Source organism: Aegilops tauschii, chromosome 5 (assembly GCF_002575655.3).
Source record: "Aegilops tauschii subsp. strangulata cultivar AL8/78 chromosome 5, Aet v6.0, whole genome shotgun sequence".
NCBI lineage: Eukaryota > Viridiplantae > Streptophyta > Magnoliopsida > Poales > Poaceae > Aegilops > Aegilops tauschii.
The window spans coordinates 44500325-44518088 of NC_053039.3; positions in this window are offsets into that span (position 1 = coordinate 44500325).

Below are 17764 nucleotides of genomic sequence, written 5' to 3' on the forward strand. Positions count from 1 at the left end.
ATCCCGAGCGATTCAAGACCTCCTCACGGAGAAGATCCTTCTAGGATTCAAGCCCCCATCTGCTTTGGATTTGGGATGAACTTTACCTTGTATCTTTCCCTTTGTTGTTCATGTACCTTGTGGATCTTGTGTGTTTGATTGTCTAGTGGATGTGTGATTGGACTTGTTCTTGAGTGTTTCCCCTTGTGTTTTCTCTCCGTTCTTCCCCATGTTCTTCGTGTTCTTCGAGGGATCCCACTCCAATGGTGAAAGATCGGCCTACACCAGGTTAGCCCTGTATCATATGGTATGATGAGCCACGTTGATCATGAATTTGGAGCCTCCCCTACCATTTTCTAGCCTTCTTTTGCTTGATTTCTTCCTAAATTCGAAAATCCCCACCAAAAATAGCCCCAAATTTTTTTGTGATTTGTTGGTTTGGATGATGTTTCGTTGAATTTGATCCATGGATTTGCTTTGTTACGAGTGGATCTAGCCTTCCCCATCTTTCCCCCATTTCCATCCACGAAATCTCCCCAAATTTGACCTTGGAATCGAGTTCTTCCGCCCCCATTCTCAGATCTGGAATTTAGGTTTCGTCCCGGAATAAATTCCACGATCCCCGGAACTTCCGGACTCCCCCGGAACTTCCGTCCCCCGGAACTTCCGTCCTAGCCCTGGAACTTCCGGGCTAAACAGAAAGTTTACTCCAAAAGTTCCCAGACTCCCCGCAACTTTTTCACGACCCCCGGAACTTCCGGCCACCCACCTGGAACTTCCGGCCTAACCAGAAACTTTCCCCGAAATTTCAGCATCAGCCTTCTTCACCATTTCCATCACAACTTTTCGCTCCGAACTCCGATTTGAGTGTTCTTTGGCTCCTTTTGAAGCTATCGACGTGCCCGAGGTCCTCACCTTGGTTACACCACCTTTTTACACCATCAAATTTTTGGTACTTTGGCATCTTTGCCTAGGGCTTCCACCATATCATCCTCATAACCACCAACGACTTCCACAACCTAACCCATTTTGTTCCCCATAGCATTTGAGGTTGTTTGAGTAGTGACTTGAGTCTCCTAAGGTGTTTAGGCTACTTAGGGATGGGTGCTTCTTCATCAACCACCACCATAACTTCCGCATGGGCTTGCCCATCATACACTTCCGCAACCCCAACTTAACCCAATTTTGTTTGTGTTGTGAGTTGTGTCTCCTAAGGTGTTTCGGCTACTTAGGGACCGTGCTACCAACTTCGACACCGTGTATAGCCCATCATGCTCTTCCGCCACCTTAACCCTTTTTGACCGGGTTTCCACCAATACTTTCGCAACCACCACCGCATTCCCGCTACCACCATTTTGACTTTTGTCCTTGAGATTTTGAGTTGTGGTTTTTCTGTTTCCTAAGGTGTTTTGGCTAATTAGGAATGGGTCGACATCGACAACACCGCCTCTCATCACCGCCACAGACGGTAACCTCGATGACATCATTGTATATTCCCCTTGCCATTGCATTGATACCCCCTAGCCTATTTTGCGTCACTTGCCTATCGAGACTAGCCATTTGAGTATTGTCGGCAACGTTACTTGTGCACATTAGTGACCATTGATCTACACCTTCCATTGCATATGTACCATATAATATTGGTATCATCTTGCTATCATATCATATCTTGTGTCACAAGTTTGTTCCCGCATATATACAATTGCTATCTTGGTTTGTGCATTATGCAAAAGTGGCCATATCAAAAAAAAGAATAAGCTTTGAAGCAAAAGAAAAAGAGTGAAGAAAGAGCTTGTAAGCAAGAGCCATAGCATCATATCATAGAGCATTACAATATATCATATGGTATCATACTTGATCATCTCGGATCATCGTGTGAGGAACACCGGGAACCATACATACATAGCATACTTGGGATAGAAAGTTTATCCATTTTGCATCTTATAGGTTGTGCACAAGTGTCGTATCCGCCTATAGAGAAATCGTGCGCTAGCATGTCTCTTGAGTTGTGCAACGCGAGCGTTTTCCATGGACTCCACATTTTGTGCTCATTCCTTGGTTGCACGACCCCATTTATCTATTTGTGTGTGTGTTTCCGTGTGCCATTCATTGCTATTGGTCTACTTGTTTCACATGCGAATTTGTGAATCTCTTTCAACATTATTGACTCTTGCTAACATTTGCATCAAATTTTTGTGCCACTATCCTCACCGAGCTCCTCCATAAGCTTTAGTTTGTAGGTGTGAGTGAACAAGTCCGGTACCAATTCCACTATTATTCATCTCACATTGAGTGAAACGGGATACATCCTCAACTTTGGGAAAAGGTAACTTGGTATTGTTTATCTCATTTCCTACTCACCTCTACTCGAGTCTTGTGATGGATAGGCAAGGCATTTCACCTTCGGTCTACAACAACAACGACAAGTTCGATGCCACGAACAACAACTTCGACGCCAAGATGCAAGCTCAAATGGAGGAGATCAAATCCCTCATCAAGTCCTACAAGAGATCTTCCTCATCTTTGAGAAGACGCTCAAGAGCACATGCTTCCAAGCTACCATCTCCGGCAAGATCACATCGGCATCGACACAATCACCGACAAGAACGTGAAGGTCAAGAGCTCAACACCAACAACCGCTCAACGACTTCACCATCTCCCTTGGTATCTTCGCCAAGTGACTTCAAGGCATCTTCGCCTACGGACATACGGCATCTTCGCCAACAAGCACCTCAAGACTACACTCAAGAGAAGCTCCCCAAGCTCAAGTCCGCGACTTCCATGAGCTACTACGACCTCAACATCGACCACGAGATTCCTTTATTTCGGTCTCTAGAACCCGAGCAGTATCTCGGGTGGGAGCGCTTAATGGACGACTACCTCAAGCTACATCAAGTTCCTCCCGAAGATCAAGTGAAGTGCGCCACAAGGAACTTCCACGACTACGCGTCCACATGGTGGCTTCACACACCTTCGGAAAACTACGACATGAGTTGGCCCAAGACGAAGAGAGCTTTGCGGCGAGAGTTCGTGCCTCCAACCTACATGGAAAAACTTCTTCGCCAATTGGAGAACACCATCCAAGGATCCAAGTCCATCGACGAGTACTTCAAGGAGATGAAGAATGCCTTGCAACGAGCCGGCTTGGACGACCCCATTTCGATGAAGTTCTACTTCATGATGGGATTGAACAACATCTCCAAGACTATCTTCCTCGAGAACTACAAGTCCCTCGACGACAACTACATTGGTGCTCTCAAGGCGGAACAAGAACTCATGAAGGCCAAGGTTTCTCCACCCCAAGCACACTTCTCGAAGACCAAGCTCCAAGAAGACGAACATGAGGCTAGTACCACCACGATGTCCAATCCCGATGAGCTCCAAGACGATGCTCCCAAGTTCGACTTCACCGCCATCCCTCTTGGTGGCATTGATGGTGCCGAGTCTACTTCGACTCTTTTTCAAGACGGTGCGGCGATGACTACAACTATGGAGCCAATCAAGGAACAAGCTTTGGAGGCAAGCGCAAGGTGGCGAGCAAGGATGATGCTTCCATATTAGGAGGCGAGAGTGATGATGTGCCATCTTCGGCCTTCATCAACGACGATGGTGATGAGATGATCGAGCATGGGATTTTCTCTTCGGTCATGGACGAGAGTGATGATGTGCCATCTTCGGCCTTCATCCACGGCGACGGCGATGAGATGGTTGAGCATGGGATTTTCCCTTCGACCACGGCGACATATGATGACTTGAGTGACTTTTGCCACCATATTGAGAGTGAGAGTGACTTCACCACTAGCCCCATATATGATGAGCTGCCCCAATTCCCATGTGAGGAGAGCCACAACCCCCACCACTTGAGTGAGACGAGTGACTCCACCATATGTGAGTTTGAGTGCACCTATTTTGAGGGAGTGAGTGAACCACCACATAGAGAGTGAGATAGTTGATAGGTCATGTGAGGCAACTTTCAACACTAACGACTTGACCTCTACCTCTATTGTGTCTTCTCATTTGGTGCTACGCCCCATATATGATGACGCGCCGATCCGCCACGACTTCGTCCTTCCTTTGGACATGACGATGGCCATGGTGGAATACGATGCACCCCCCCACATGGTTCCATCAAGATGAAGATGACCACCACTTGGTCTTTCCCGCCTCACCTACACCACTTGAGTGGAATGAACAAGGTAATATAGGTGAAGGTGATGCTCTAGTCCCACTAGTGGACATTCTTGACATTGATTGCTTGCATGATGTTGATCCACCTATTTCCATGCTTCATGCTAGTGTGACTTCCTCATGTGATGATTTCTTGCCCATTTATGACGAGTATGATGATTCTCATGTGGAGTCTATTAGTTGTGATGCAATGTTACATAGGATTTCTTGTGACAATTCTCTAGGTCACATCATGTTTGATAATCCGCTTGACTTGTCATATGCTATGCATGAGATCAACCATATGTCATATTTGCAATCTCATCGTAGTGACTATGCATATGCCATTAAAATAAACCCAATTTGCACATATGGCATAGATGACAAGCCCATGGTTATTGGCATTTGTTTTTATTGTGATGATATTGATATTCTCCCTTTGCATCATTTATCTCATATGCCATTCCATGACCACCTAGCTTCGGATATGCATTGTTTTGGATGTTGTCCATTTTCTCCATGTGATGTTCCCAATATTGCTTACGAGGAGACCCCCATAGTTTCCTCATACATTTTAGGAGATTTTGATCCATCCCATTCATTACATGATCCAAATACTTGTGTGCTCAATTTGCATCCCCATCGTGTTATACATAACAACTATTCTTTCATGATGGATGACATGTTCTTATACCATGCATCAAATTTCTTTGAGCGGTGCTTATCTTGTGCTAATTCACACGTGCACATACACATCATGATGGATGATGTGTACATTTACCACGCGCACAATTTCTTTGGTTTGTGTCTCTTTTGTGTAGGTACCCATAAATACTTATCAACCTCACAATCCCATGAGTTGACAAAACGAGCTCTTGAGAGCAACGATGATTTGGGATCCCATGGATTGTCATTCCCACCGCTCTCTTCGCGCAAAGACTTTGCGCATTTCTTCTACATGGCCCTCACTTGGTTATGGGCTATTGTCCATTATATATCATTTGCCCATATTGACATATTCACTTTGCATGATATGCTCATTACTATGCCTTTGCCATGCATTTCTGACCCATGCTTTGCATTACACATGATGATTGATTCTCATACTTGTATGTGTATTTGCAAGCTTGGTGGAGATATTGCTTGTTCTTGCCATGTTTACTTCGTGCCCAATGCTTATGATCATGCCTTGATCTTGATTTGTGATCGTGCATGCGATATGTCATGTGCATTGTATAAGCCTATTATTTGCTCACATGACATAATTGCCATGAATTCCGCTAGTGTGTTGCATCTTCGCTCCACTAGTTTGCACAACATGATTTCTATGCTTGACTTTGTTGCATCACCGATGATTTATACTTGCTCATTTCATGCGGTTGATGACAACCATCTACATGCTTTGCACATGATTGTTGTTGCTTCTTGTCATATATCTCTATGTGTTGCCTCTCTCATGCTAGATGATTTTCCATGTATTGAGTGCAATAATGCTTTTAGCCTTGATAATGAGATTGCCCCCATAGCATTCTCACATATAATTGGAGATTTTTACATATTCCTTGTGAAGCATGCTTGTCTTACTCCTTTGCACCATATACCTAGTGCCATGAATATAGCCCTTGTTGCATCATATTATTCATGCACTTGTGCTTCTAATGGTTATGTGCAAAACATGAGAACCATCATGATGGATGATGTGTTTATCTACCATGCGCATACGTTCTTTGTTTTGTTGTGTGCATGTGTAGGATACTTGGACATGGTGTCGACTTCCACGTCACGTGAGTTGACCATTCGAGCTCTTGAGAGCGAACCACCTTCTACCATGGCAATTCTACATTGCACTTTCTTGTGTTTCGGCATTCTTAAGAATGCACAAGGACACGCCTTCAGAGTGACATCTTTCTTGAGCATGGATATTATGGATCATACTACTTGTGTTGCTTGCACCATGAGACTTATTGGCCATTTTGGACCACTTGCTTGCACACATGTTAGAGATCTTGCTTCGACTTGTCATTTTCACCGTTCCATGCATCATGATATATATGCCTTGTGTGTTGCATCCAATTTTTGGATTACTTGCTCCTATCATATGTTTGGTTGCAACAATGTCATTTCTTCACATATGCCATGTCCCATTAATTGTTACATGCTTGCCTTGATTGCCTCACACATGATGAACAATTGCTCCTTCTATTGTGTTGAGTGTCATACTATCTTCACTACACCCTATGCACGTTATGCTTGGATTGTCTTGCATTTTCCCCATGTGTTTAGACACTTCATTTCCTTTGGTGTTGTGAATGATTCTTATGCCTACCATAGACCTTTCATTGAGCAATTCGTGAATGCTTGCTCAGGGAGTCCTGGATTAGGGGGTCCTCGGACAGCCGGACTATATCCTTTGGCCGGACTGTTGGACTATGAAGATACAAGATTGAAGACTTTGTCCCGTGTCTGGATGGGACTCTCCTTGGCGTGGAAGGCAAGCTTGGCAATACGGATATGTAGATCTCCTCCCTTGTAACCGACTCTGTGTAACCCTAGCCCCCTCCGGTGTCCATATAAACCGGAGGGTTTAGTCCGTGGGACAACAATCATACCATAGGCTAGCTTCTAGGGTTTAGCCTCTACGATCTCGTGGTAGATCAACTCTTGTAATACTCATATCATCAAGATCAATCAAGCAGGAAGTTGGGTATTACCTCCATCGAGAGGGCCCGTACTTGGGTAAACATTGTGTCCCCCGCCTCCTGTTACCATTCGCCTTTGACGCACAGTTCGGGACCACCTACCCGAGATCCGCCGGTTTTGACACCGACATTGGTGCTTTAATTGAGAGTTCCATTGTGCCGTCATCATAAGGCTTGATGGCCCCTTCGATCATCGTCAATGATGCGATCCAGGGTGAGGTTTTCCTACCCGGATAGATCTTCGTATTCGGCGGCTTCGTACTGCGGGCCAACTCGCTTGGCCATCTGGAGTAGATCGATAGCTACGCCCCTGGTCATCAGGTCAGGTTTGGAAACTTGAACTATACTGCCGACATCCGCGGGGACTTGATCTTCGACGGATTCGAGCCCATGTCAGGTGCGCCGCACAATCACGACGAGCATGATTTAGCTCGGCCGTCGGACAGTGTTCGGGAGATCACACCTGCAATCACTCTGGCCCTCAATCCGGAACAAATTGCGCCATCTGAGGACGGGTGGATGGACCCCGCCACGGAGGTCGCACACTCGGTGGCGATAGAGCCGAATACTAACTTCACCTCCTACGAGACCCGTGTTGCCGAACCGTTGGATTCGTCCCCGGCTGCGGACTCCGAGACGCCTGCGTCCGTGCCCATCAAATCCGATTGGGCACCGATCATGGAATTTACCTCCGCGGATATCTTTCAGCACTCGCCTTTTGGTGACGTGCTAAACTCGTTGAAGTCTCTCTCCCTGTCAGGAGACCCTTGGCCGAACTATGTTCGGCTAGAATGGGATGTGGACGACGAAGAAATTCACGCCCCACCCACCACCCATTTAGTAGCCACTGTCAACGATTTAACCGACATGCTCGACTTCGGCTCCGAAGACATCGACAGTATGGACGACGATGAAGGAGACAAACAGGAACCACCGCCCACAGGGCGCTGGACTGCCACCTCATCGTATGACATATACATGGTGGACACCCCCAAGGAAGGGGATGGCGATAAGACAACGGAGGATAATCCCTCCAAGAAGCAACCCAAGCACCGACGTCAACGGCGCCGCTCTAAGTCTCGCCATAGCAAAAGCAGCGATACCGGCACAAGAGACAATAACGCTCCAGATAGTGCCGAAGACGACGATAATCCCTTCCAGCCAGACCTCGAGCGGGAGGATGAACAAGCTAGCCCTCCGGAACAGGCAGCAAACAGAGAATCAGAGGATGATAATTACATGCCTCTCTCCGAAGACGAAGTGAGCCACGGCGATGAAGAATTTATCATGCCTGAGGATCCCGTCGAGCAGGAGCGCTTCAAGCGCCGGCTCATAGCCACAGCAAACAGCCTGAAGAAAAAGCAACAACAGCTTCGAGCTGATTAAGATCTGCTAGCGGATAGATGGACTGAAGTCCTGGCAGCCGAGGAATACGAACTCGAGCGCCCAAACAAGAGTTACCCAAAGGGCAGGTTGCTACCCCAACTCGAGGAGGAAGCATTGAAACCTACATCACCAGCGTATGATGCGGCTGATCGGCCACCTCGTGGCCGAGACAGAGAGGCATTTTAGCCTGAAGTCCAGCCCGCACCCCGCCGCCATTCAAACAAAAATACCAAGGCCCGGGGCAACATGCGGGACCTGCGAGACATATTGGAAAACAAAACAAAACATGCAAGGTCGATCTACGGATCACGGGGTCGCGCCCCAACACGTGACGATGATCGTCACGCCGGATACACTAAAAACAAATCTGGCCGGGCCGAACACAGCAGACAAGACTCATATGAACTGCGTCGTGATATAGCCCGGCACAGAGGTGCCGCACACCCCCTATGCTTCACTGATGAAGTAATGGATCACGAATTCCCAGAAGGGTTTAAACCCATAAACATTGAATCATATGATGGTACTACAGACCCCGCGGTATGGATAGAAGACTTCTTCCTCCACATTCACATGGCCCGCGGGGATGACCTACATGCCATCAAGTATCTCCCGCTAAAACTCAAAGGGCCAGCCCGGCATTGGCTTAATAGCTTGCCGGCAAACTCCATTGGAAGTTGGGAGAGCCTGGCAGATGCATTCCTTGAAAATTTCCAAGGCACTTATGTGCGACCACCGGATGCTGACGATTTAAGTCATATAACTCAGCAGCCAGGGGAATCAGCCAGGAAATTCTGGACCCGGTTCCTAACTAAGAAGAACCAAATTGTCGACTGTTCGGACGCAGAAGCCTTAGCGGCATTTAAGCATAATATCCGCGACGAATGGCTCGCCCGACACCTCGGCCAAGAGAAGCCAAAATCAATGGCAGCCCTCACAACACTTATGACCCGCTTTTGCGCGGGCGAAGATAGCTGGTTGGCTCGTAGTACCAATACAGCAAGCAAACCTCGCACATCAAAGGCCAGGAATAGCAACGGTGAACCACGACGCAACAAACACAAGCGCCGCAAATATGGTGAAAACGCCAAAGATACGGCAGTCAATGCCGGGTTCAGGGGCTCAAAGTCCGGTCAGCGGAAGGGGCCACTCAAGAATAATAATTCGGGTCCATCCAGTTTGGAACGCATACTCGGTCGCCAATGCCAAATCCATGGCACCCCAGGAGCGCCAGCCACCCATACCAACAGAGAATGTTGGGTCTTCAAACAAGCCTGCAGGGCAGGAGCCAGAGACGGAGAAGGGGGCCTCAAAGCGATGATGGCGACGAAGAGCCCAGATCACCAAACACAGGAGGGCAAAAGAAATTCCCCCCGCACATTCAATCGGTGAACGTGGTAAATACCACCCAAATTACCAACTCAGACCGGATACGCACCCTTAGGGATGCCGACTTAACGGAACTAGTCGTCCCACAATATAAACTAGGGCCGGTCACCTTCAACCGCACGGATCGTCCGGTTAATGCCAATCATGGCAATCCAATCGCACTAGTCCTCGACCCGATAATAGACGGGTTCCACCTCACTCGAGTCCTCATGGACGGAGGCAGCAGTCTAAATCTGCTTTACCAGGACACAGTGCACAAGATGGGCATCGATCATTCGGCGATGAAACCCACTAAAGGCACTTTCAGAGGCATTATACCAGGAGTGGAAGCCAGCTGTACAGGCTCCATCGCCCTTGAGGTAGTCTTCGGATCACTAGAAAATTACCGTACCGAAGAGTTAATCTTTGAAATCGTCCCTTTCCGCAGTGATTATCAGGCACTGCTCGGACGAACCGCGTTCGCTCGATTCAACGCGGTGCCACATTATGCCTACCATAAGCTCAAGATGCCCGGTCCACGCGGCGTCATCATGGTCAATGGCAAGGCCGAACCTTCCCCCGACACAAACAAATACACCACTGCTTTAGCAGCAGAAGAAATGAGCAGCACCTTGCAGCCGAACCTCGAGTCAATGTCCAAGCTCCCGGACACCGTCAAGGGACTCCGAACTGCTTCGCAGAAGGATAGCCCGGCTCGTCCAGAGCTCAATTAAACACTCCGGCGAAGGCCAGGACAGGCTAACTCAGCGGCTCAATCGCTCTTCGGCACGCAAATATTTCTTACATTTCCTTCGCAGGTTCACCTTTGCGCCGACCAGGACGGGCTATACGGAGGCAGCTTGAACGCGCAAGGGAATCCTTCGATATTCCCCGCAATGACCATCCGGCTATATTACGGATCCTGACTCAGCTTCTTCCCCCCTGGTCTCAGCAGGTTCCGCCATCATATTCTCTTTTTATCACATTACTTGTACTCATACGCATAGACGTACTATTAAATACAACATGTGGATTTATATGACGTTTACCTGCCGTTATTTCTTATTGAAATTCTTATGTCAAGTGGCATCCGTACACAGCGATATGCCTTAAAATATGCCAGGGGCTTCGTTTTACCCATAATACGGCAATAAAGTCCGAACACCTTCATGGAAGTTCGGCACCCCGAACCTATAGCATTATATGCATCAGCTCCGAATCATGTCTTGGGTCAATAGTTGGGTTTGCCCAGCTCCCACATTTTGGTACCTTACGTTCCGCTATATCGGCTAAGGTAGCACTGGGAGAACTACTGCGATTGTGTCCCGGTTCTTCTGGATGAGCACCTCAGTAGAGAAAGCCGAAAACTGACTGTCATGATACGGCGAGAGCTGGTCAGCTGTTCGAGAGGTCACAAAATCTTTAAGGATTTCTCCCGCATAATGCCATAACCAATGCAGCATGCGATGGATCAGTTTTTCCCGATCAGGTGCTTATAAAGCCCCTAGTACGGTCTTCCGAACACCAGGGGCTGCGCCTACCATACTAAAGCTCCTATGGCTAAGTGAGAGTGATAAAGCCCTATAGTCCGATTGCCTGGTTCGTTGTGCTGAGTGCCTCCTTCCAAGGACCCAAAACTGGGATAAAGAGTGCTCAGGTTTATCCCGAACACCCCCGTACTTCTTACGTGGGGGCAGAAGCCGACGACTGGCCAACTCTCAGGTTTAACATACAAAACGGTCGCACGGGAGGGTAAACTTTTATATGACAAGCAACAAATCAATGACCTTGTTCAAACATTACAAAGGACAACATGATGTGCATTCATGGGAATATAATGTCCTTGGTACATAGCTCCGCTGCAAGGTAGGATCCTTTCCGGACACTCTCATAATATAATTCGGGCTTGCGGTGCTCCTTTCCCTTTGGCGGACCTTCGGTCATCAGCTTCTCAGCATCCATCTTCCCCCAGTGCACCTTTGCGCGGGCAAAGGCCATTCGCGCACCTTCTATACAGACCCACCGCTTGATGACGTCAAGTCGAGGGCAAGCGCTTACAAGCCGCTTCACGAGCCCGAAGTAGCTGCTTGGAATCGGCTCGGCAGGCCATAGCCGGATAACCAAATCTTTCATGGCTAGTTCCGCCGCCTTATGCAGTTCGACAGCTGTTTTAGTTTATCGGCAAAAGGCACCGGATAATTCGGTGCCAAATACTGCGACCAGAAGAGCTTATCTGTGGTGTTCCTTTCCTCGGCTCGATAGAATTGGGCGGCATCTGATATGCTGCGGGGTAGCTCGGCAAATACCCCTGAGAAATCCGGATTAAAAATTAGAAATATAGTTTTCCCCTCAAATACTTGCTTTACATGGAAAAAGCCTTACCCGCCGCGATCTTCCTCGCCTCTTGGATCCCCTGCAAGGCGCTTTGGGTTCCCCCCGGACATCGCTCGCGGCCTGATGCGCCTGGGTGAGTTCGGATTCCTTCTCCGTTAAACTCTGCTCCAAGGTCTCGCACTTCCTCACGGCCTCTTGCAGCTCCTGCTCAGCTTTAATAACCCTGGCCTCGTGCTTCTCACGAAGAGCCTGCTCTGTGGCTGCCTTTTTCTCGGTCTCGGCCACGGCCTTTTTAAGGGCCTCGACTTCGGTCACAATCCCTAGCACAAATCATGAAGCTTATTTCATACTGAAAATTCATTCGCAATAAACACGAGCAAGGCTTGTGCATACCTTGTTTATCTCTCAACTGCATTCTCAATTGGCCAAGTTCTTCTTTGGCCCGCTCCAGACTTTGATGCAGCCCGGAGATCTCCGCAGTACGAGAGGCAACAGCCGCTACAGACGCCCGCTTATAACAGAAGAGAAATCAATATCATTCAATGAGTCTTCCTGCGATCATAAATTCGATCCCCTGTCCGGTTCTTTCTTTCACCGAACAGTGTATCAAGGGCTACTATCTATACTATGACACTCTTCGAAAACTCATAAAACATACCTCAAAGCCTCTTATAAGGCTGATACAGGCTTCGTTCAGTCCACTCTCAGTTGACTGAATCTTCTCAATCACCGCACCCATAAGGGCACGGTGTTCATCAACGATGGAGGTGTTTTTCAACACCACCAACAAAGCACCCGACACCTCTGGTTGGACAGAGGTCGCCGATGGAACAGGCATGCCCCCTCCAGCCGAGGGAGGCTGCCTGCTTGATTCTGGAGCCACATAGATCTCCGGAATCGCATCCGGCTGGGAGCCGAACTCAGGATGGCCCCCGCCGTCAGCTCCCATGGGAATCTTTTCCCCCACGTGTCCGGCCCCTGAGGTTTGACCTCCAGGCGCCGCCTTCATGATTTTTCCCTTTCCTCCTTGGCTGGGGTCCTTCTGGGACGAAGCCTCGGTATTATGGACCTGTTTGGAGGAAGGGGCCTTTGGGGGTGTCCCGCTCTCCATAGCATTTGAGCTCAGCAAGTCCTTTGATGAGGATTGTTTGGTACGGGACCTTGCCGGACTACAAAAAATATGGCTTGGGTTGAAATACTATGTCATGATAAGTCCGAACGCCTAAAACGTACTCTGATTTTATATACTTACGAGTTCACCAGGGGCTGGGCCCTGGGATCCCATGTCGGGCCGCTGTCGGCAGCGGCAGTGGACTCCTCTGGAAGAGGAGCCTTTCCCCTTTTGGGCAGCTCAGCCTGCAAGTGTACGGAGGCCGTCCTCTTCTTTCTTCCCCCCGTAGGGGATTCATCTTCCTCCTCCTCCTCGTCCTCTTCGGAGGCGGAATGGGCATCGGAGCCTTCGGATATTGTGTCCGAAGTGCCGCGGCGACGAAGGCCGCCCCGGGTCTTTTTGGCCTCCTTCTCGGCCATCTTCTTCGGCACCTTGTAAGGCGTCGGGACCAGTATCTTCGTCAGAAGTGGGATGGCCGGTTCTTCGGGCAGCGGGGCCGGACAATGGATCCGCTCCGCCTTCTTCGTCCAGCCCTGGGGGAGTTGTATAAAACACGTTAAGCGCTTCCTTTGGGTTACGCGGATAGAAAAGTTTGATAACTCACCGAACTTGCAGGGCGGGACAGTTGGTACCCGCAGTCCTCGGCGGAGTCCGGCCACGATTTGCTGGACTTGAAAAGCACCTTCCAGATGTCCTTGTGCGAAGAGCCGAAGAGCTCTCGCAGGTTTTGGTGCCTGGCCGGATCGAATTCCCATAGATTGCAAGTCCGGTGCTGACAAGGCATGATCCGGCGAACTAGCATCACCTGGACCACATTGACTAGTTCAATGTTCTTGTCTCCCATATCTTTAACGCGCGTCTGGAGCACCGACAGTTCGTCGGACGAGCACCAGTCCAGGCCTTTCTTGACCCAGGATGTAAGCCGCAGGGGGGGGCGCCGTATCGGAACTCGGGAGAGGCGGCCCACTCTGTGCCGCGCGGCTCAGTGTTATAAAACCACTGCTGTTGCCACTCCTTGACAGAATCATTAAAGGTTCTCGTTGGCCATATGACATTGGGCATCTTGCTCACCATGGCGCCCCCGCACTCGGCATGCTCGCCGCCCACCACCTTGGGCTTCACATTAAAAATCTTCAGCCATAAACCGAAGTGCGGCGAAATGCGGAGAAAAGCCTCGCACACGACAATGAATGTCGAGATGTTGAGGAAGGAATTAGGGGACAGATCGTGAAGATCGATCCCATAATAATACATGATGCCACGGACGAACGGGTGGAGGGGAAACCCTAGCCCACGGACAAAATGAGGGAGGAATACGGCCCTCTTGTGGGGTTCCGGAGTAGGGACGATTTGTCCCGCCGTCGGGAGACGATGGCTGATTTTCTTGGCCAGGTACCCGGCCTCCCGAAGCTTTTTGATATCCTTCTCTCGGACGGTAGAGGCCATCCATTTGCCTCCTGCTCCAGATCCGGACATCTTCGGAAGGCCTTTTGTGGGCAGAAAAGATGAACGCTTGGGCGCTGGAGCTTGAGCGGAGGGGAATGAATCGGGGAGAGGCGTGGGTGCAAAAGGGAGTCCTTATCCTCTTATAAAGGCAGCAGGGATTCTGCGCCTCCCCACTTGCATGGTAAAACCTCTTATTCCCCAAGCGCTGTAATTAATGGCGCAGTTGGGTTACCCACACCCGTATTGATGAGAATCCCGCGATAAGGGGACACGATCTCTGCTTCGACAAGACATGCCAAGGAAACCGCCTCGCAATATGTGCAGTGGCTGGTTGTGAAAAAATGGTTCGAATAATGACCGGGCCGTGATGTGATGTCATGCTGCAAAATGCATTAGCAGATTAGATTTCTGAAAATATTATTCTCTCTACGGTAGTATGTGGAATTTGTTTCGCAGAGCCGGACACTATCCTTGTGTTCAAAATCTTCTATGGAGTATTCGGAGGAGGAACCCGCCTTGCAATGCCGAAGACAATCTGCGCACCGGACTCATCGTCATTGAAGCCTGGTTCAGGGGCTACTGAGGGAGTCCTGGATTAGGGGGTCCTCGGACAGCCGGACTGTTGGACTATGAAGATACAAGATTGAAGACTTCGTCCCGTGTCCGGATGGGACTCTCCTTGGCGTGGAAGGCAAGCTTGGCAATACGGATATGTAGATCTCCTCCCTTGTAAACGACTCTGTGTAACCCTAGCCCCCTCTAGTGTCTATATAAATCGGAGGGTTTAGTCCGTGGGACAACAACAATCATACCATAGGCTAGTTTCTAGGGTTTAGCCTCTACGATCTCGTGGTAGATCAACTCTTGTAATACTCATATCATCAAGAACAATCAAGCAGGAAGTAGGGTATTACCTCCATCAAGAGGGCCTGAACCTGGGTAAACATTGTGTCCCCCGCCTCCTGTTACCATCCGCCTTAGACGCACAGTTCGGGACCCGCTACCCGAGATCCGCCGGTTCTGACACCGACACTTGCTATGACCTCAAGGTAGATGCTTATTCTCTTCTCACACATATTTGCATCACTACCTCACATTTGCATACTCGTCCCCATGATATCTTTCGTTGTGCTCAATTTATGTGCATATATGCCATGTCACAATCCTTTGTCAAACCATATGCCTTGCATGATGACGACACTTGTTTGGTGAATCACCTCTTGAATGCTTGGTTTTGCACTAACGCTAACCACATTTGTTGTTCCAAGTGTTTGTTGTCTTTGCTCCTTTTGAAGGAATCACTAGACGGTGCGACATTGGAGAGTGCCCGTTTCGAGCTACTAGATGATGAGTACTTGGTGAACGTCCACTTCTACACGGCGAAGCCATCTCTTTCCCATGGTGATTTTGTTTTTGATCCGAGGTTGGATTTTTCCCAAGGGGGGGAGATGATGCGGAGCATCCTATGGACATCACCATGTCAAGAGTTCATTCGGCAAGTGGCACGTATGACATCTACTTCACATACACAAAGGCGAATCATCTCCTTTACACATGCTCACTTGACCCCTTCGAGGATGGTATACTACTTGACCCTCCATCATGCATGCATAGGTATTGTCGAAGCTTGACAAATGTCGAGGAGGAGTGCAAGTGCCAAGGAACAACTACACCATCCGCGAGGGAAGCGTGGAAGAGAAGGAAGAAGAAGCATGGACAAGCTTCTAGAGAGCCCGGAACTTCCGGCTTCCGGCCCCAACGCATCGAAGCCGTCCAAGAGTGTCCCAACTCTCTGGATAGCCCGGACCCTGGCGGGACCTTCGCCCGGAACCTCCAGCGCCCGGACGTTCCGGCCGTCCCCGAAACTTCCGGCCCTACCTGCGCGCAGAGACTCGGCCCGTGGCCATGTACCCTTTCGCCCCTCACTTACCCCTTCGTGGCTACTACTATATATACTCATCCCCCTCCTCCATTCTAGGGTTAGCAAAGTGATAGATCATTTTTATGTGATCTTTGCTCCTACCTTCCTCTACTCTTGAGAGAGAGAGAGAGACTACTATTCCATTGGAGGCCAAGACCTCCATCTAGGAGAAGAGCCCGAGGGATTCAAAACCTCCTCACGGAGAAGATCCTTCTAGGATTCAAGCCCCCATCTCCTTTGGATTTGGGATGAACTTTACCTTGTATCTTTCCCTTTGTTGTTCATGTACCTTGTGGATCTTGTGTGTTTGATTGTCTAGTGGATGTGTGATAGGACTTGTTCTTGAGTGTTTCCCCTTGTGTTTTCTCTCCGTTCTTCCCCGTGTTCTTCGTGTTCTTCGAGGGATCCCACTCCAATCGTGAAAGATCGGCCTACACCGGGTTAGCCCCGTATCAACGGTTCTCTTTCTTTACCGTGTTTTCTAGCAATAAAATCTCTTTTATCATATCGTGTATTCTTGGGTTGTGGGTTATCAAGATCAACACCTGGTTATATTTCAACATCATTATCTAGTTCTTTTTCATTGTTTGGTTGAGTATCTTCATGAACATTAGCATTATCTTTTTCATTATCACTAGATGAATGTTCATTGCCAGATTGAGTTTCAGCATCAGAAATAGAAACATCATTGTCATTATCAGGAGGTTTTTCTACTTCGGGTTCACTAGTTGAAAGTGCATTATATCGACTAGAGGGGGGTGAATAGGCGATTTTTATGAATTCTTCACTAAGGAATTTGTGGATGAGGAAATTCCTTAGCGAAGAACTACTTGCAACGGAATAAGTACTCAAAAGTATGCATAGCAGAACACAAGCATAGTCATCATGATGAAATGAGGACAAGCACAGAGTACAGAAAGCGTAAATACAGGATAGCACAGGATGAAGACAAATAGACTGAAGAAATTGAACTGAGGAAATTGAGAAAGTCTTCAGTCAAAGTCTTCAAACACAGATATGAACAAGTGCACAACACAGTTATGAGGAAATGAAAGAGTTGAGGAAATAGAACCAGTAGGCTTGGTGAAGACAATGATTTGGTAGACCAGTTCCAACTGCTGTCTCAGTTGTACGTCTGGTTGGAGCGGCTAGGTATTTAAACCTGAGGACACACAGTCCTCACCGTATTCTCCTTGAGATAAGGTCACACAGACCTCGCCCAATCACTCGTGGTAAGTCTTCAGGTGACTTCTAAATCTTCACAAACTCGGTCACTCGGTGATCCACAATTTCCTCTTGGATGCTCTGGACCATGACGCCCAACCGTCTGGAAGAAGCACAGTCTTCAAAGGT